The sequence below is a fragment of the Haemaphysalis longicornis genome, unplaced genomic scaffold (assembly GCF_048455015.1).
Source record: "Haemaphysalis longicornis isolate Haplotype H1 unplaced genomic scaffold, Haemaphysalis longicornis Haplotype H1 scaffold_8, whole genome shotgun sequence".
NCBI lineage: Eukaryota > Metazoa > Arthropoda > Arachnida > Ixodida > Ixodidae > Haemaphysalis > Haemaphysalis longicornis.
The window spans coordinates 20,369,079-20,391,008 of record NW_027526445.1 but is presented as its reverse complement, the minus strand read 5'-3'; positions in this window follow the sequence as shown (position 1 = coordinate 20,391,008).

Below are 21,930 nucleotides of genomic sequence, written 5' to 3'. Positions count from 1 at the left end.
AAACGTTAATGAGACAATATTAGCCCTTTCGAGTTTTTAAATGCAGAGCATTTCAGTAACTCACGATGTCACCCGCTTTGACGTCCGTAGTCCGCACCGCACCCCTCCCTACTATATATATAAAAAAAATACTATCCGGCGCCCGGTTTCGATCCCTCGACCCTGCGGGCGGAACGCAATGTACATGCTGCTCTACCCACTGCGCCACCAAGCCGACACAGAATGGGACACTACGAACGCGCCTTATATCGTTCACTCATTCAAATTACTGCTGACTAGCGCTCTCTCGTCAGCAGTTGCAACAAGTGCAACAACATTAACGTAACGCAAACTACTTAACGTCGTGCGCCCACGGAAATGCTCTGCATTTGATCGTGCCCCTCGCGAGGAGGATGTTTCACTGCGTCTTCTCTCGGTCGCGGGACCCGTGGCGCCATCTGGCGGAGGCGCGGCACAACTCGTAGCACTTTCTTTGAAAAAGCGCCTCGAAAGCGCGGCAAATATGAAATAGGGATGACGCGTTTACTAAGATGCTTTAGTTTTTGGCCTATACTGCTTTCGTTTTTTAAACTAAATCATAATCCCTTTTTGCACAGAATTAACAGGCAGTCGTCGCTTCTTACACCGTGTTTGCACTACAGACTTTTTATTTTAAAACAGCATAGACCAACTTGTGTAATCCTATATCCATTGTGTGTTTGAAAGAAAACGCACAATTTCCAAACGTTAGGAAGTGATTCTGCATAAATACCCCGTCTCAAAACACATTCCGTGAGTGATGTATACTAACGTAAGTGGGGACTTTTAAATCACTGCTTTGTTTTAGCATCATCTTTTAAAGGCGGTCGTCTTTCTTATGCTACTTCAACCCAAAAATTTTGGTCTGTCTCTATGTCCATCTGTCTGTCTGTCTGTGACTCGATTCAACCACCCGGCCAAAGTAAATGTGTATTGCGCAATAGTCTTATATGCTCACAGACAAATTAGAGCGTCTAAGCCCGGTTTGTATGTTCACCCTTGTCTACATTTTGGAACATGAACAAGACATTAGGCAAATATAATACCGAGCATTATTACCCAAATGATATATATAGTGTTCCTTTATTAAAAAATTCAAGGATGCATGTTTTTCGATAGAAAATGATATTTTACAAGTACTGCAGAAAACCTCCGCATGCTGTTGGCCGCGCCACATACTGGTGGCATATGAGAAATTATGCGGCAACAGCAACTCAAGGTTCAACTAGCTAGGTTCCACGCTCTGCTTTGAACACACGTGGAGCACGGAAACGCGGTTCTATAAACCTGGAAGCAGGCCGCCTCGATTCACGCGCGTCTCTGCCATACTGTAGCGCTGGCATCGAGGTGCCGCGCCTGTAGCTGTGGAATGCGGTAAATTCAAATCGCTTTGATCAATTTTTTAGTGTGTTCACTTTGGGATGAGTGCGACGGAACAGGAACAGCATAAGAGGCGAGCGGGAAACCAAAGGGGGGCTTTTCTTTCGCAAATGTCAATAAAGACTATCCTCTTTTGACGACATTTGCAACGAAAGGAGGATATAAGTGGCCAGTTTTTTGGTTAGCGTATGAGAGAACGGTGTAGGAGGATGCAACCCGCTAGACTGGTGCAGATTTGGGTTTTTGCGGCATGGTAAAGCCTGTGTTTTGTACACCAACTTTTCTAACGGTCGGCTTTAATTTCTTTTTTTAGGATGGTTTTAATGTATTCGAAAAATTGAAAGATTGCTTAAGAAAACGACTGACATTCCCAGACATCGCTAATATGTGCGTAAATTTTAATACCGTGAGTATCTTTGTGGCTCTCAAACTAGTAGAAATATATCAGGAATTGCTAATACAGCAATTTGTAAGACAAGCTGTTGATTTGATCAACACAATTTATCCACATCTTTTACTGCACATTACATCTATTTTCGTACAAAAAAAGGAGACCATTCGTGAACGTTTTCTCAAATGGTAGAATTGTACGCCCTTAAATTTTGCAATGAAAGATTCATAAAGTTCAGTTTGGCGAGCCTGACTTGGGGTACGTGGAGCATTCAACATTACAATATTCATAACAACGCGGAGCTGGATCGCCCAAACCTAAGCGCTACAAACCATGATCGAAGGCGGTTGGAGTCTTGGTCTAGCTCTTGCGTGCAGGTTCTTGACTCTCTACTAGCCAGGACGTTGTGAGACCTGACTGACCATAAGTCCCCACAATGGTAAGTAGAAAAATTGCTACACGTTAATGCTTAAAAACAACCAGCCCAAGAAACTAAAGGAGGGGAAAGGCTACAACAACAGTTCTACTCCCTACAGATATTTTTGGAGAAAAAGAATATATACATACTGAACACCGCGAATGTCAAAATGGTTAAATTCCAGGCTAGATGAATGGGAAAGTCTGCGACTTTTAAGCTACACGCTGTCCACATAAGACACTACGCTTTTTTGGAAGGTTACAAACGGTGGGCTCGCGCAAGACGCACAATGTTTAGAAATGTAAAAAGGCTCTCACACCTCCACTGTTTGCTGATTGGTATGTGTGAATAACACAGCTGGATCAGATAAAGCAAATCTGCAACCCCACATGTAGCAAATGGTAAACCATGTTAGAAAGTGAGGGTTCTGGATTTAGTGACAATACTCGCGCAGTTGTTTGTTGAAGCAACAACTTTTTTGTCTTCATAGCAAATCCACCATACCAGGTTATGCGATACACAACAGCTGCAGCGCACAGAACGTACTGTCTTTGTCAAAATTTTGTGGGATATGGCGACCGTGGCTGGAGCAGGCGCGCGGCTGAGCAGGGGCGCTGCGCTGGCCGCTGTCGGCTGTTTACGTGGCTACAGAGAGCAAGGGGAGCTTTCGCGCTACCTCTCGTAGTATGGCTGGCGCGATAAGTGCAACGGGGCCGGTTTCTCATAGCAGGCGCACTTCACTTCAGCGCAGGCACTTTGCGCTGCGCTAGTCACGCCGGACACACTACAAAAGCAAGAGCTAAAGTTCCCCTCGCTCTCTTTAGCCGCGCAACCAGCCGACAGCTGCAAGCGCGGCGCCCCTGCTCGGCCACGTGCCTGCTAAGGCCACGGTCACCGTGGCTCACAAAATTTTGACAAAGACTGTACTTGTATTTGTGGTTCACAGCGAACTTATTAACAACAATACTTATCTTTGGTATTTTTAACCTGGCAACCAAACCACAATTTCTTGATAATTTGATTGGAGATTTGTTACCGATGCTGCACCATCTTCAACTCTGCGTTATTGCAATGACTGAAGTGACCTTGCCTGAAAACTCACCTTTTTATGATTTCATATAGATTAGCCTTTGAACGCAAACACTTTCGTAGTTTTAATGATGACGTGCTTTGAATATACCAGCGCCTTTCATCACAGAGTGGTTTGTCGTCCGATAAGCTTTGATAGTATCAGTGAACATACTGCACGTGCGTCAAAAAGGCCTTTAGTTTAGCCGGACCAGTAACTTGAAAATATCGAAAATTTAACGGTTCTAGATAAGGAAATACGCCCGCGACCATAAAGAATATATTGAAACAGCGAAGAGACCGACACCCGCGTTACCAGATCGAATACCTCCTGGTTCTCCTGTATCTTTATGGCGTGCTCACGCGCATACAGCGCTGCCCGCCCTCTTCGTCCTCTTCTCTAGTTTCGGCTGCGAGGCGGTTGGCGCTTCCAGAAACTGCTTTCCTGCGGAAAAATTTACATCATCTTCCCGCGAGGGGAACCATGGCTATATGCGACGCATCGTGGGGTTTCCGTTGTGTTTCCGTGATGTTTCCATTTACCGTGTCAGTTTGTTGTTGTTTCCATTAAAATATGTACGGTTGCGCCGACCATCGCCATAGCAGGCCTGTTATTCTCCGTTCAAATCATCGGTGGTCATCGGATGTCATCGGAGCGGCGGAACGACTGAGCGGAGCGGCGCAGTTACCGTGTTTATATGTACCGCGCGTTAACGGGGAGGGGAATAAGATGCAGCATCGCATGCGCATGTGTTGGATGTTTAACCGAGCGCTAACGCGTGCTGACGCACAGCGGGCACGGCGACGGGAGCGAGCGCTAACACGCAGATGGCGCTGCGCTGAGAGCGGCAGTAGCGCGCAGCTGGCGCGGCGAGGAGAATAGGGGAGGGATGCGGACTACAGACGACGGAAGACGCCGGAGGGACAAGACGAGTTAAAGAGATGCGTCGCATCTAAAATTCAACATCCTTCCGTGACCGCGAAGTGCTCGTCCGCCTCCTAGGGGTATAAGCGCTGAGCAGCCCGCCGTACTTCTTGGCCATTTGGGAAGGTGACTGTAAAGTATCTCTATGCCGTTCCTACCAGTAAACGCCTCAACCACTCTGCCAAGCTTCCATTGCAGCGCCGGCAGGTTGTCGTCCCTGACAATCACCAAGTCGCCAACACGTAGTCGGAATGATGACGAAGGCGGGCAGTGATGAGCAGAGCGTAGACGAAGCAAATATTCTTACTTCCAACGCTTCCATATTCGGCGCAGAAGCTCATCTCTGTACTCCACCCTTCATCACAAGTCATGCGCGGTGGAGCTAGGCAAACAGCGGCAGTTCGTGGTGGAAGTCCTACAGTGCGCCTGCCGGTTAAAAAGTGCGATGGCGTCAGTGCAACTGCATCATCGCAATCCTCGCATAAATGTGTTAGAGGGCGGTAGTTGACAATCGCTTCTATCTCGGCCAATACAGTGATCAGCTCTTGGCAACTCAGGCTGCTTCGTCCAAGTCTGCACTTCAACACAACCTTGACTGTCCGGATGATGCGCTCCCAGAATCCACCCCACCACGGAGCTCGTTCAGCGATGAATTTCCAGTTGATGCAGTGAGCACGTGCATGATCCTGGACGGTGTCCGAGAGCAGTGAGCGCAATTGTTTCGAACAGCTGCAGAATGCCTTGGCGTTATCAGAATATACTGCAGAAGAGATGCCTCGTCTGGACGTAAAATGACGAAAGGCGAGGATGAATGCTTGTGCCGTCATGTCTGAAGTTATTTCTAAATGAAGTTCTCGCGTCACTGCACAGGAGAAAACGGCAATATACAGCTTCAAAGACTGTTGCGTAGAGCGACAGTAACGGGGTCCGCAGAAGTTTACTCCCACGACGTCGAACGGTGACGTCTCTACCATGCGGTCTTCGGTAATGGTGCCACCGGGACAGACGCGGGAAGTAAACGTCGATGGCGACACGGTAAGCATGACAGGAGCACCTTCCTGACGGTTCGCCTTCCCTTCAAGATCCAAAACCTTGATCAAAGGTCCAGAAGCGTAACTTCAACTGCCGCGTGCAGAAGACGCACATGTGTTGCGGCTACACAGAGTCGCGTAAACACGTGGTCACTTGGCAAAATGATTGGATGCTTAACTTCCTCCGACCCATCAAGTTCCTCTAAGCGGCCTCCAAATCTAAGCAAGCCATGCAGACCAACATCTGGCCGGAGGGTCAGAACGCTGGAGCATGGTGGCAACGGCTAGCCAACTTTACGTGCAGTGATCTCGGTTGGGAAGGTGGTTTTCTGAACCAGCTGGAGCCAATACCACTCCGCCTGATCTAGTTCAAGTGACGTCAGTGGCCCAGAAAAGGTTGGTTGCCTTCGGGTAACATTGCAAACAAACCTCAAAATCCAGGCGAATAGTCTGAGGAGTCTGGAGAGTGAGCCGTAGTTCTTGATGTCCAGCAGTGGAGTGGGTGGACGTGCAGATTGCTGCGAGGTTGCGGTTGGGCACACGGACGCAAGTTCGGTGGTCAGCTCACTCACTGCTATCGCAACACAGGAGGTCGAAGACCAGTTGCGTTCTGGTTTCGTCAACCACGCAGGTCCAGTACACCACGTCGGTTTTCGTGTTAGAACTACTGCTGGTTATCCGCGTGTCAAAAGGTCCTCTCGGTTGTCCGCACTCGAACAGGGCCGCCAGGTGAAACCTTGGATCAACTGCTGAATTTCACGAACACGGTTCCTCACAAAGATCTCCCAGTGGTTTTCGTCGCCAGCAATCCAATGCAATGCTATGGTTGAGTCAGTCCAAAAATAGGCGACAGAGGATGAGACCTCTGGCATTTTACGAATGCAGTGTCATAACGTCGCCGTTAGAAGGCATCCGAGAAGTTTTAAACGCGGTAGAGAAACCGTCTTCAGTTATGCAAAGCTAGTCCTGCTCATAAGTAGCCGAACGGTGAAGCTGCCATGGACGACTGTCTGATGTACGAACACTGCGACGCTGTATGCATGAGGGCTGGCATCAGCGAACGAATGTATCGTCGCACTATCATCACCTTGCGATTGCAGTAACAAACAACGTGAAATGCGCAGGGCGGATAGGACCTGGAGCTCTGATACCCATTCCTTCCACAAGTCCTCGATGTCTGGTGGGAGAGACTCGTCCCAAGCAATTCCCTGTCGCCAGAGCCGTTGGAACAGCAGTCTAGCTCTTACGTGACATGGAGCGATGAAGCCCAACGGATCGAAGAGCCTGGCTAAGGCTTGCAAAACGGTTCGCTTCTTCGATGGTCGGGTGGAATTGTACGACAGAAGGCCTTGCGTGAGGATGACGATATCTTCTGATGAGCGTTCCCATAGCAAACGAAGTACCTTGGATTTGGAGCTCGGCTAAGTAACGTTCTCAAGTGAGTGCCCGTCGTTCAAGAAATGGGTGTAGAGCAAGGGTGAATTCGAGCAGCATTTTCTAAGCTCTATTCCTGCATCGGTAATAATGGGAATTTTTTCCTGGTAAATCTCCAATGCCTCCACTTCGGAAGACGCGCCAATGACTAAGTCTTCCACGTAGAATGACCGTTGTAGGCGAGCTGCAATGTCGGGGTGTGTTGTCTTTCAAGTTTCCAGGTGGTGCTGCAGAGTGGCTGACAGCAAGAACGGACTAGACGACGCTCCGAAAGGAACCGTGGTGATGCGCCATTCGACGATTGTCGGGACGGTACGGTCACAGGTCGGTAATCGGTCAATCCACAGGAAACGGAGAGCGTCTCTGTCTTCCGGTTGAATGCTTATCTGGAGGAAGACCTTCCTGATTTCTGCGGTAAGAACGATGGGGCTGCAACTAAACTGCAGAAGGAGCTGTAGGAGATCAGGACTAAGCTTGATGCCCTGATCAAGCATTCCGTTTAAAGACGGTTTCCCGTGCTCATGCGATGAGGCATCAAACACGACGCAGACCTTTGTAGTCACGGTTTCGCGTCGGACTAGCGCATGATGAGGTAGGTAGTAGACAGTCTGTCCGGTGGTTTCAGACGGTACTACTCTCTCAGCATGGCCTTCCTTGAAGTACTCGCTGATGGCGGCGTCATACTCCTGCAGCAGTTTTGGCTTATGATCAAATCACTGAAGTTGCCTTTTCACCCTGCATTCGGCTGCAAATCGGCTCGTGGTTGACGTGAGCCCCGGTGTCTTAATCTTGCGTGGTACTACGGAGCGACATTCGCTCTTGTGTACTGCACTACTAAACTGTAGGAGCGCCGGGTGTTTGTCGCCGTCGGGCTCGTCACCTGCATCGCTTATACCAATGCGTCCAACAGCCACATCTCCAACGTGTTGTCCGGTCGGAACTCTATGCGCCAATCGTCAGTACAAGCCAGGAATAATGCAGTTCCACTGGTGATACTTGGTGTCAGACGATGGCAGACGTCAGTGTAGGTTCCTTGAACGACCCAACCGAATATTGCCTCCATGCACACAGGGTGTCGGTTAAGCGCTGGACACGTCCGGTTACAATCCTCCAGTAATGGTCAGAGCCTATCAAAACGCTTATCACAGAGTCCTGAGGTTTATCGCCTTGGGGATTGTCGTCTAAGGGTAACTTCCGGTCACGCAGCATTGCAATGACGGTGCTCTCTATGGCCGGGCCCCTCACTGTACAGACCTCTGGCACTTCCAGAGCTTGGAGGGTCAGCTTATTTGATTCAAAGCGGCCACCGAGAGTATTGTTCACCCTTCCGCATTTGTGCTGGCGCGGGCGGTTGCACTTGCCGAATGTGAACACTGCCAAATCCTCACTTCCAGTGCTTGGTAGAGACAGTTGCTGCGACACGTGTTGACGGACGAAGGACCGTTGGGTTCCGGTATCAAGCAGTATCCGTACCGGCACGCGGACGCGGTTTCCGGACGCCCACACCATGGCGGTTTGGAGCAATACGGGCGATGAGGACGTGCTGCTTGCAGGAGCTGTTGTCACCGGTCTTCCTCGTTACGTTTCCACCTCTCGGTTTTCTGCTCCGATAGGACGAGTAGGTGGTCGTGGAGTGCCCGTTGCTGCTCGTTCCCAAATGTCACACAGTGTAGAAATATGGCGCCCCGAGCAGTGGTCGCACCTGAGCCCTGCTGCGGCTCGGCAATTACGGGCAGTGTGGCCCCTTGTCCCCCACTTTAAACAGCAATGCTCCCTTAACAGCCGACGGCGATTTTCTTCCGCTGACAGTGTGACCTGGCACCGACGTGTCGCGTGTCCTGGAACGTCGCAGAGGGAGCACTTAGGCTGTGAAGCCATGGACGGATCGGCACCTGGCGATGCGGACCGTGCTGCCAGTGCTAGGGCGGATGGTATTCGAGGCGGTGTCACGTTGCGGTTAGCTGGCTACCTCTTTGAAGTGGGTTTCTCGCGTGACACTCAACTGTCCTCTCTGCTTTCAACCTCCACTTGCAGGAACTTCAAAATGGCCTTGACTTGCTGTTCTCGTGATTCTGATGCAGCGTCCGCTCCTGCCGTGGCGGTATTCGTGTGCTTGCGGTACAGGATTGCCAGATCCTGTGGCAATGAGCACATCAGCACCCGCTGCAGAACAACCATGTATTCTGCAGACGGCATGCCAAGGCTATCTAAACAGCCGGTCTGGAATTCGATCTGCTCATAGAGGTCTCGCAAACGTTAAACGTGAGACGATGACTCGATTGGCTCGATGGAATGGCGGCTGTCTATGGCGTTACCGAAGAGGACATCCTTTTGGCCTTAGCATTCAGTGAGCACCTTGACTCCAATCTTATAATTTGCGTCAGTCAGGCGTATACCTTCCATTGCTCGCATTGCAGCGCCGGCCAGGTAGGTCTTCAGAGATTGGAACTTTTCAATGTCGGCAAGATCGGGTTGAGCGTGTATGGTGGCCTCATAGTGCTCCCAATAGCCCTGCCATTCATTGGTCTCACCGGCAAAGACGGGTATTTGAAGCTTTAGCAAATTCACGTGCAGACCCGGTGCTCGTGGTCTACCGTGAGCGGCGGCATTTTCGCTCATGAGCTCCGTGTGAGCAGCTCCGATGGCGTTGCTGATCTCGTTACTAGTCCCCGCAAACCTGTGTAGCTTGCCTTCACTGACAGGAGCACCAGCCGTAGCGCGTGCGTTCATTGCGAACCGAAGCCTGCTCATCGCGTTGACGATCTTCTCACGGCCGTCTCCCGGGTTTCGGCACCAGAAATATTGAGACAGCAAAGAGACCGACACCCGCGTCACCAGATCGAACACCTCCTGGTTCTCCTCTTTATTGCGGGCTTACGCGTATACCCCGCTGCCCGCCCTCTTCGTCCTCTTCTCTAGTTTCGGCTGCGAGGCCCACGGCGCTTCCCACAACTGATTTCCTGCGGAAAATTCAACAGAATGAATACAACAGTATAGATTTATCTCATTAACTATCTATCGGTACAAATTTAGATCATTCATAGATTCATGCCCTAAGAGCACGAAACACTGTCGCATGTGTTCCTTGTAGGTTTGCCAGTTGGGTGTTTGAGGGCTTGATGAAAGGTTGGATGCCCTCATAGTGAAGATTCGCCATGCCTTTACAAAAATTATTGAGCAAATTTGACTGAGATTTTGTGGTCTAAATGTTTGTTAGGATGGGTTGGTACATCTTGTTTATTTTTTGTGTTTTCTTTGCGCGTACTAAATCCCATTATACAACCATCTAAGACACAGTTTTTTAATAATATTGTTTCTTTACGCCGGCATGAATACAATACAATGTGTATTTGCTTCACAACGCGTCAACTACGATTAAAAAAAAACAAGTGTCATGTGTGTTTTTTATTGTTGCTCGGAAAACGAAAAGCACGAAGACTGCTATGCGGTTCGCTTCAAAATTACTAATAGTGTGGAATAAATTCCGACGGAATGTTTTGGCTTTTATACGTTGCATACAATTACGTCACCGGTTCATACATATTGGTGAAGAGGCAGTCACGTTGGATGCGTGTACTCTGATCGATTAAATTTATACAGAAGTATTTCTTCTTCAACAGGAAAAAGATACGGTTGTTCGCGATATTATAAGAAGTTGGTTTGACGGAGTGATATGCTTGACATGAAACCACCGATGGTTGCTTGTGTATCAAATGCATTGACTAACGTACTGTTTCCAGCCACGGGCGCTGCTCGTTATATTCAGCAGGGCGGCCGTCCTGTACATTTGAATTACCAGCTTCCTCAACCTCGAAATCTCGCTGACCGATACGGCGGAGTATTCTGTTTAAACAAATCTAGGGGCTTTGTTTTGACGACAATATTCTTGCTGAGTAAGCTACAGCGGACGTTTTTAAGTTGTGGTCTGGCGGTATCGCTCTGCTTAGGTGAACCTTGGGGGAAGAATTTCTAACAATTGGAAAAACTATTTTTACATAGGCGGGAGCGCTGAAATTTTCACCAATGGCTTGTTGAGTAATTTCGATGTCCAATCATTACACAACACGTAGCGCCTCGAACATTCGAGGCAATGTACAAGTACAGAAGTAGTCTTCACAATAGTTGATTTGACAGCACACTGTACCTTGTTTAAGGCAGCAACTGTACAGAAACGGTGAATTCGTTGATTGTAGCCAAGGCTCTTGTCCTGTTAGTGGATGTGGATGTATGGATGGCATAAGGTGAAGTAGGTGGTAAAATTGAGGTCTCGATCTTAGGCGTTCTCTTGGATCAAAATACTTTTTGGGTGCGATTTCGGCCGAAGGCAGCAGGCCGGTCATTTTATACTGCTCGAATAAGTCCGCTTGGTTGTCCCAACGAGGCGATTAAGTGAAGGGTGGGAGGGGTTGCTACATCAGGACTTATGGGAATGGCGATATATTTGCTAGGGGGAGACAAATCTCTCAGGGGAGGTAAGTTTTGGCAAAATCCGATGAGGTGATGCACAACCACTTAGGAGAAGTGGCTTTTCTGGCGGCGTCGTGTAGGGTAATGGGCGCACAATTGATGTGGGGTCTCCGATGCACGGCTGACACTTAATAGGTTCTTGTTTACGAACTCCTCAGGAACTCTTCGGTGTTTTTCTGTATAAATCAGGATGAACCTGTCTGGGGTTGGGCCCCCTTCCAGGTGCCAGGTTTTTGATGCAAGTTGGTTTTCGGTGAAGGTGTTTGCAGACGGATTGGTGCTTTTCTTGGTAATCATGGCTTGTACTCAACCTCTGGCATTAAACGTTTCAAGAACGTTATGTCTGCACGATTTTATATCATCAGAGCTTGCCAGGACGAGAAAATCCTCACCATAACAAAAAACCTTAAGTGCAACACCTTTTAAACAAAGGCCCAGGTCACAGTCAACCCTGGTGGGGTTGACTGTGACCACTGTGACCACCTGTGACCAAGGACGGGGCCCGACTTCAATTGAATGTAAACTCCGCATTTTTGTAAACAGGTCCTCTGCATCAACGCTAATTCCTCTGACGTGATGGCACACAATAAAGTCTAAATACTTACCAATGTGTTCAGAATTCCGTACAAAAATGAGGTCAAACCCGGTCAAAGTTTCTCAGTTCTTATGTAGGTCTCTGGAAAGAACCATTTGCCATGAACCACGCCCGAGACTATCGAACGAAACGGGACAGCCGGCTTGTGCGTTTTAGAGACTAAAACAGTTTTAGTTGGTTTGGCTTCTTCACAGCACTTGCTAAACCATCCAACGTCCACACTTTGCACATTTCAAGACTTCGATCCTCAGCACGTTTACAGCCTAAGATGCTTTGTTGAATTTTGTTTGAACTCCCACCACAGCCCTTTCCATAAACATCGACTCGCCAAGTACAACAAAGAATCCCCCCTTCTTTGATTTTACAAGTACTCTGCATTTGGCAACCAAACCAGTCGTAATTTAGATCTAGGATAGATCTCTTGTACCCGTTGTATGGGTCATAAAAACATTATCTATCCCCTCGGAAAGAAAATGTTGCTTGTCTTCCGCCACAGACCTCGCAACATTCCGAGTTAAGCAAAGCTATTCAACTGTAATCAAAGAGGTGTCGAAACAGAGATAAGGGCCACGTTTCAACGCGGTTTCCTCACGTTCATCCAAGCAGCTGTCACCCAGTTTGCTTGGAAGACTGTTCGTGTGTATGTGAGCCAGACTGGCCGGTGCAATATTGTAAGCCATAGGGGGCATCATTCTTCTTTGAAGGGGAATCCTTGCACGCATTTAGCTTCGCATTATTGAAAATGTGGCTCTGAACCAAGATTTTACGACGCGGAAGCATTTTCCAAGCACCGTCACCGCCCAACAAGAGAACTGGCCGAAGCATTCCACATCGAGATTAGTGGCTCTGACTGTATAGCCAACCCTCTCAGTATTTCTTCAAAGGATGTAACAGCTCATAGAGAAAGATGGTGCGCACGTGAAGTGGTGAAAGATGCGCACGTGAAGTGGTGACACGTGTTTTTCTGCCCCAGAGGGTAAATGTATATATGTGTTTTTTTTTGTTAAAATAAACATTTCAGTTCTCAGCAAGCGCTCGTGTCGTCCTTCTTTCTTGCAGGTATGTAATATTTCGTGCATAATTTTCAAGAATTTAACGAAGCGCGAAAAGACGCGAAATCAATTTACAGCCACTGCCACCACCGTTGCGTCTTCTAAGTCCAGCTCTTCGAGTAGCTGTGAATTCCTCCTGGATAAACAACAACTTGCTTGATTGAAACAAGGCGTTGGGCAATATTATTTGTTCAACCTAAGTGGATTTCCGAGCGTCATTTTAAGCGCTTTCTTTCACTTCTAAGCCCGCGCCCATAACCGGGTGGCCGCGTTCAGTGGTTGGAAAAGGGCATTGAAAAAAATGGCATTGAAAAAAAACGTCTGTCAACTCATCACGAAAGCAGTGAGAATGGAGGGGAATAGCATCAACGGGGTAAAGGAAAGCGAGAGAAACAGTTACATGAAAGGGGATGCTGACGGGCGACATTTGGGGCAAACCAAGTAGATACCTAGCTACTTCCTTTAGGGCATTTTTCTGTTTTGTTGTGTAGCCTTTCTGGCGCTCTCGTTTTCTGTTGCCCTAACGTTTCAAGGCTCGGTAATTTTGTGATATGCGCCTTATTAATTAAAAGTCCGTAGGTCGTCTCGTGAGACGGTGCCAGGAGGTTTTCCTCAACGTGTTGATACAGAATATCACAGCAAGTGGCGTATTCGTCACAGTCATGGAAGGCGTCTTTGGTAGGGCGGCTAGAAAAATTTTGGAAACTGTGTCATGATTGTTGCAGAAAGTACGACGCCACTAAAATACCAGTAAAGGGGTTAGTAAAGTCGCTGTTGCTCTAAAACACTCCATCATGCTCGTATGTTCCAGCTGATGCTCAAGACACAGCCCATGGCAAATTCTGGTTCAAACACGCTATTCGAATAGCTGAGTCAGTTCGCATTGATTAAAAATCTGTAGATAATAATATATTGCGAACGTAATTTTAATATTCGTAAATGTTTATAGAGTTGCAGCAAGGTAGGGGGTGATTGTGTCGTTTTGTGTTTATTGTTGCAAAGAAACGCAATTTATTTTTCGGCCAACGGAAGACACCGCGGGAGACGGGCGGGAACAATATATGATATTTTACTTGAAGCCTCAAAATACTCAGTTCTGAGAGAAATCATACAAAGAATATTACAAGAACAGAGCTCGTGATTGTTTTCGTGTAAAAAAAAATCATGCCATATCCACGGAATGAATGATGATAAGTGGGGCGAAGCTCGAGAAGGGGAGATCATCGGTAACATTAACTCTCCCGTGAAAGTTCGCCCATTACATCATTAAGAAAGACGCAGGACTGTGTGCGTACATTGTACAAATCAACTTTTATTTTCGGAGTCAATGCTCCCAGGCCCAGACCGGGTGAAAGACCCCGCGCCATCTAGGACTACCCCGCACCTTCACCACAATTTGTCACGTAGGATGGGACACAACGGAAAAGAAACAACTTTTATTTAGGGCGAACTTGTGTCCGAACAAGACGAGAGGAAACAAACAAAGGTCCTTGCGTCTCGTTCGATCTCCGAGAACGACTGCCTGCGTTCGTGGCGTGATCTCTTGCGTGATGTCCCCATCGCAGTGCACGTGCGCTCGCGCCTCCATTAGCGAACACAGACAAGCTCGCGCTCCCGGTGCCGAGTTTGCGCTGCCGGTTGCAGCCGGTTCTTGCGCGTGCAACGCGGCCCACTTTGCGACATCTCCGAAAGGATGCGGCGGTAACGTACCACCAGACACAAGGGGTGGACAGACCCATGACTTAAGGAGCTTCGCCACTAAAACAAAATAATTTCTCAGGTATATAAAATGACAAATCAGGAACCTATATGGTAGATTGGATCCAAGCGTGTCTGCCGTAAAGGGCTTACCGGTTTGTTGTTAGTGTTCGAACCACTGCCAATGGAATATGATTTACAAAACACGAGGAAACCTTTTTAAGATGAGGGATAATGTTTTTCGTACATACAGTAGCAGCAAGGCCAGAAGGTAGTAAGATAAAATCTCTCTTCAAGGCGAGTGGCGGTGTTTACATAAAATAAATTAGAATAAAAATAAACAATGCTTGTGCCATGCCAGCAAACAACGCACATAAATGTAATCTAACTCAAGACCAGGCCTAAATCTAGGCTTTTAGATGCAGAGCATCTTATAGCGGGGGCCTGTCTTGCGTCGACGGCCGTGCGGCGTCCGTCCGCGCTGCTCCTCCGACAGCTGCTCGATAACGCGCGCTCACACCCTTCTCTCCCCTTCCCCTCTCCACGCCATCTGTGCGCACGGCCGGACTGGAGGAGCGGCGGACGCGCACTTTCATACGGCCTGCGCACCCAACAAGGAAACCATACAGCAGATTCTTGACAGAGTGAGGGCGCTTCGAACCAACCCTCTACCCTCCCAACCCTCTTTTTTCTTAGTCGATGCATCGCCTCTGGTCGAGCGAGCCGAGAACGCTTGCCGCACGTGTTTTGGATCTGCCGCGGAATATCACCGGTGCCAATGAATGCCTTCGCTGCTGTATCTCACGAAAAAGAAGACTCGTTGTGCACTTCAGTTGCATGATTAAGAGTTTGAGCCGTATGTTTTTGACAGTGCGCTCGCTGCCAGCGGTCCGCTCAGCCCGACCGGAGCGTGAACAGCAGAAACACGTTTAGCTAAGCGATAACCGTATCTCCCTCGGCGGGAAATCATTCGCGTCAGTGGTCGTGCTTTGTGCGCGGGCAAACCAAGGCATCATCCGAAAGGAAAAATAAGAACTGATATTTCAGTCACGGAAAATGCCGCGTTTATTGCCTGCCTCACCATTTTCATATTATACAGTCGCTGATAAGATATGAAGGCCTCGCATATTTTTCTTCATGTGCCCCGAGTTAAAATGTTTCTTTCAATTTTTTGATTAGGCGCTTCCGAGTGATAATGTTAGGCTGTTTGACCCTATTAGACCGAAAATTCAGAAGGGGGGAAGGAGTCGCCGATTTTAATGGCGCACATGTAAATTTACACGGACAGGTATCACGGGTAGCCTCGGCAGGGCTAGGCCAGTAGCAAATGCGCGCGCGCCGCCGCTCTACCCCGCCCGTGCTGTAGATCAACCGGCGAGGGTTGGTCCGCAGCGCCACGAACTAGCGGCGGTGAAAGGTGGGAACTTATACCCGAAGCGCAGGCCGTATGAAAGTGCGCGCCCGCCGCTCCTCCAGCCCGGCCGTGCTGTGCTCTGGCGCGCGCTCCTCCTCCCCTTTGAAGCTCCGCCCACGCCAGCTGTGATAAGCGCGCATGCGCGCGCCCTCTCTCATCCTCCTCTCCACTTCAGCGGCTAGCGCGCGCTCGCACCTCCTCTACCCTCCTCCTCTTCGCGCCGTCTTCGGGTTGGCGCGCTTCTCCCTCCGGGTGCGCGCTCTTTTAGTCGCTCTCTTAGGCGCACTCTTAGTCTCATACATTCAAAGTACTCAAGCAATGTGTGATGATGATGGTAACCATTCGCAATTTAATACGGAATAACAACGTAACAGCACCCAACAACGTAATACCGTAATTAACAACGCAATTAACGCCGGTATAGCAACAAAGATGCTCTGCATCCTCACGATCCCCCTCGGGGAGGTGCGGGTAATTTTTTAATTAAAGCACAGGCAAGCTGCAACCAAAAACACAAATTAAGTGGACTAACGGTGCGTTTAGCCTCGTTACAAGGGGCAATGAAGAGATGATAATGCTAGTGTGTATTCACACAGCCGATAAGAATATTCGCTGTTTGCGGGCATGCTATTTTACAATAAAATTGCTCTATTCTGAAATTAGACATTTCCACTGAATTTTTATTTGTATTTTCCTACATAGGGTAGGGGTTAAAATACACAAAATCAACCCGCCTTGGGTATCTTACAATGGCTGGCTTCGGGGCAAAACAGTTGAAACATTTTGTTTCTAGCCTCATATAAAGTTAAGCGCGGTGTAAAGCCACGGAATCATGGACGACAGTTAGGCAGAACTTATGTAATAAAGCACCTTGTTGACCTGAACGCGCTTGGGACAGGTAAATTTGGGATAGGGAGACCCTTTATTTCTGTCTGTTATAGACATAGAATGTTTTCGAGGAAGGGCGGAAGGTCGTGCCCATTCTATCCTGCGCGACGTCTTCCTTTCAGATTGGCTGCACTCCCTGTTACTCTGGCGCGCGCTCCTTACCACTTGAGTGACCTTTTCCGGGATTTAGTTCGTAATATTCGCTTGTCTTCGCCTTTTCTTCTCTAGGGTTTCACAGACAATATAAGCTATAAACTATAAGGTATAAACTATTTGAAGGGCTGTGTTTACGAAATTTTGTACTTTTGAAATTACGGTGGATGAAAAAGTGCTTTACGTCGCGAATATAAGGCCAACTAGATAGTGGGTTGATAGTATTTAACAGATTTTCTTGGTTATTTGAGTAACTGGAATATTGGATTTATGTCACCCCTGCTCTCCCAATTTTTATTCTTTTTACAGCCTTAATGAAATAGTATACACAAGTGTAACTCTGTTTACTTCATTACTAGAGACAAATTGACCGTAATAAGCCCGATTTGTAAAACAGACCAGCGATTACTGCCGCGTTGTAAGTGACATTTCTGGATATGTGGTTATCCTGCAGAGATACCCAAGTCAAAGTGAGATGAATGCCTGGCCTACCTGCTGGCGCCCTGGTGCTATGACTGCACCTGTGTATTCCGTTTCTTTTTTCGGATGTTTTTCACTGTAAAAAAAGGAGCTTCTGAGCGCAAGCGTTCGGTTTACACTTTGCTAGCGGAGGCCGTTTTTGTGTTCCAAGGAACACCTAACAAATTCCTGTGCAGATTTAGAAGCCCGTAGCGGTTCCAATGCGGCCAATATAATTTCAAATCTGCCACGATGTTTGTTGAGAAGCACTTCCGTGCTTTTGTTTTATTTTTTGGCACCTTGAAGGCCACTTTGGCGCCACCCTTCATAGTGATATATTTGAGATGTAATCAATTGACGTCCTACCTCACTGCAGAAAAAATGACGACTAAAACCCTACCTCCTCCTCTCTTCATTCCTCTTGTTTTTCCTGCATGTTGGTTTTTTACTCAGCGCACGTCTATACTTCAAAACATTCAAACAGCAAACAATTCATGTCAAGCTATGCTAAGCCAACATTTTGTCAACGCCACGCTCTTCTTAAGCTCTGTATTCACTTCATTCGTGTTAACGTCCTATTTCTGGTTAAACTTCTGCGATGTACGTTATTGTTCCGGAGATCCGTGTCCTTTGAGCCGTTGTTTTTGTGTGATGACCTAGATATACCGCGTCTTCGTGAGATTTATTCAACGCAGCTTAATTACTAGTCATTCTCACGCTAAGTTAACCGCCTGAACTTGGTCCTGTGCTTCAGGCAGAACTGTCTTCTACATGATATATATAACCTCCATCGTCTTTCTGAATTCTTGTTCTGGCAGCCTATGATGAAGCCAAATTTTTAAACGGTCTTTGCAGTCAAAATAGCGGTGTCTACTCTTAGCCTACGTAACAAAGGCACGATTCCTAATGAAGAAGTTTCTTCCGCGAGGCGCCTCGTACCTACGACTTTATTATGCTGAGCAGATTCTCAATTGTTGCCGGAGATGGCCGTCAACACAAATACGCCCCAGATGTCGAGACTTGCAGAATGTACGCGAAAGCGCGAACAAGCCGCGTAATTCAACGTAATCATTCACTATCCCACTTCTCTGTAGTACGAGCAAGTAGTGGCGAAAGACGCAGGACACACATCGAACGCATTCCATAAAGCTAGAGACTGTCGCAAAAATATAGGACCCATGCGGCAAGATGATAAAGCCCTACTACAATGTTAGGTGATCCTAAAGACATCTCTCGAATTCAAATCGTCATTAATTCCAACCTCCAGGACCTGTGGGAGATGGAGGAGCCGGCATGCAGTATTGGAGTAAATCAAAAGCTTGTCAAGCTATGTCGGCCAGTGCTTTCGATCGTGAGGCTGCTTGGTAATCAAACAACGTTGCCCTGCCACAATCAGGAGAATTGCTTAGGGGCAGTCGCTTAAAAAATGTTTTGTAACAAAAACTAATTATCCTTTTTTTTATTGACATCCAAGCCTCTGTTGACTTATGATGATTTGTTGAATAAATGTCTGGCAGATTCGGTCATTTCTTATACCGTATACGCTATTGGGTGGAAGCCTTCTTCCACATATTTCTGTATATCACTCTCCGCAGCACACAATGCACTTCTACAGAAAAAAATATTTTCTTTTCACACTACATTTGGAAAGAATGAGTGTTTGTTTTTTCCAGCACCCACCAACTTGTTGACATTTTGTTTTGTCTTGAGTTTCTTAAATTCCTCAAACTCTTGTGTTACCCTGCGCTCGGGAGTGATGTCGGGGGAAGATGTAAAAATCACACAACATTGTGCCCAAGTATGTGTCTTAAGATAGAGTATGCGCTTATTGTGGCCGATAAAAAATATATAATTTTTTACCTTTTTTCTATGCAGTTGAAAGTGGCTCTCAGCTGTTACGAACGACTTACTAACACAACAAAGGTAAGGCCAATTTTCATGCAGTTTTCATAAATGCTTTTATCCCCAGTTTTGAATAGGCGGTGAAAGCGCCATCAAAATATAAGTCTGCATACGCAATGAAAATAAAATTTTTACAAATATTTAAACACGTCTTGCTGGGAATAAAAGAGCGCTATTTTAATATTAAAACACCCAATTTATTGTTAAAATAATGTTTTTGTCGCAAAGCTCAGATCTTTATAGTGCCTTTTTGACGATCTTTCTGGCAAAAGCGAGAGTTTTGTTTTATTCAAGATTCTATAGATAAAGAAAATTGTTTCCATCACGTTATATTCACTAGGACACGACATTAGGTCTCAGAGTGTTTTCGCAGATTTCGCTGCTGGTGGTACTTCATCCTCCATTTATAGCGTAACCAAATCATACTCATCATGAAGAGCCTAGCCAGGTCAAAGGCAGGACGAACTCCTCTCCCATTGTCCTCCTCCCGCTTTTGCCGTGGCATGCCGAGTTCTGTGGTACTCTGATAATATTTGTTATTTCTTGTCCCCACCGATTTGTTGGCTTTTCCGTTCCAGTCGCGGCCATCGGCGTCAATCCTGCTGCAGTTTAGGTCCACCTGTTTTTAGTTCGTCGTGCTGCATGGCTAGCCCAAACCCATGGGTTTTTCTTCAATATAGCTACGACATTTTCACGAAGCCAAAGACGATGCAGCTGTTTTCCAGGAGAACAAGTTTATTGGAGCCAACTTGTGCTGCTCTACCCACTCAAAAATACACAGCCAAGAAGAAGCACCAACAAAGTGACGTGCGCATTCGAGCGTCGGTGAATTGAATGCCGGGGCACCTGCTCTGCGGGCATTTATCACTCGTTGCGAGGGTTTCTCAAATAGCTGAATTGTATCCAGAACACTCTAGATAAACCAAGATATTTCTAGGTTGGTAACGCTAGTTCGAAGCCCTCTCATTATGAAAGGCGATAACACCTGCGGCATAAAGAGAGAGCATACTCGTCACTTGGCCCTTTGATAACACAGATAACATAGCCCGGCGCAGCTAGACGGCAAAACATAACGTATACAAACCCAAAACATCGTTCGGGGCAATATGTTTTTTATAGATTGCGGCTGATCCAGATTGCTCATTTTCTATACCAATGCGTAGCTCCGATTACTATTCTGTCAATGGCCGTTTGGGCGGATCTATGTTTGCTTTCTTGTTTCTTGGAAAGGGGCCCAGTTACCGATGCGTATGAAATACCCAGAGGATGCATTGTTTGAGTACCTTTCCGTACGGGGATAGAAGCACCTTACTTTTCAGTATGGCACGAGCTTGCAAAGTCACCCCAACCGATTGCTTTGTGGTGCCGGAGTTTTCTCTGGTGTTTGGGATCAACACTTACCTTCTCGCAAAGGTTGTTATATACTTCTACTTGTGTTAGTCTTTACTTACCTATCATAAAAAAGACACATTCAACATGTTTATTAAGGATTGCTTGATATTTATTCATATTTATTGCAGAATCGCGGTGAACGTCCACGGTTGGGCATTGTCAATCAGTTTTAGTGGTTGTTCTGCAGATTCACTGTTGAAGCCTTTGTCGTCTGCGAAACCAGAAATTGCTGATGTTTTTTTCTTTTACTCCTAAACCTACTAATTTCAAGTCAAGCTTCCTGAATACATTCACCAGAAATGCAGTTACTACTCATAGAGATATGACCCAGAAATTCTCGTTCTGCTTGTGTAGGATAATTCTGTCCGTGCATTTCTCAATAATGCTGTCTCAGAGTCTGAGGTAGCTTTCCATTTGTCCTTGAAGGCGGCCAGCACTGAGGTGGTGTGGGCTGAATTAAACGCTTTTTTGTAGTCAATAAACCTAATGTTAAGACCATTGTATTCTAATAAGTATACGAGTCTCCTGTTAATCATCTTCTCGAGAAGCTTGCAGAGGCAGCTAGTGAGGGCGATGGGTCGGTAACTGGCGGGAGAAGACGGGTCCTTACCCTCCTTCAGGAACGCCACTACAATAGCCTCCCCCCGGATTTCGGAATGTTCCCCGAAAGCCATATGTTGTTGAATAAGTGTAGGAGTGTTTCAAGAGTATCTGGGTGTGGGTTTAGCTTGACTGGGTGTAGGTGTTGTATGATTGTGTATGTAATTTGATCTGCGCCTGGAGCTGAAGGTTTACATGTGCTCAGGGCAGCGTTCAGCTCATAGCGAGTAAATTCAGAGTTGTAACCAGATTTTGACATGTTATTATCATGTAAGGACTTCTTTTCACAAGCGGTTTTGTGTCTCAAGAAAGTGTTTGTGTAGTGTGCAGAGCTGGAAACGTGTTGAAAGTGTTGTGCAAGTGTGTTAGCCTGGTCTTCCAGTGTGTCCCCTGTTGTATTAACCAGGGGCAGGCTATGTGTCTGTTGTCCTCTTAGTTTTCGTATTCGTGTCCAGACAATGTGTGTCTGTGTATGTGTTAATAGATGTAAGGAAGGTGCGCCAACTCTCTCGTTTTGCCTCACGGCGCACACGTTTTCCAAACGCCTTGGCCCGTTTGAACAAAATAAGGTTGCCCGACGTGGGGTACCGTCGAAAGATACCCCACGCCTTGTCCTGGGCCTCTCGCGCCCGCCTACAGTCCTCA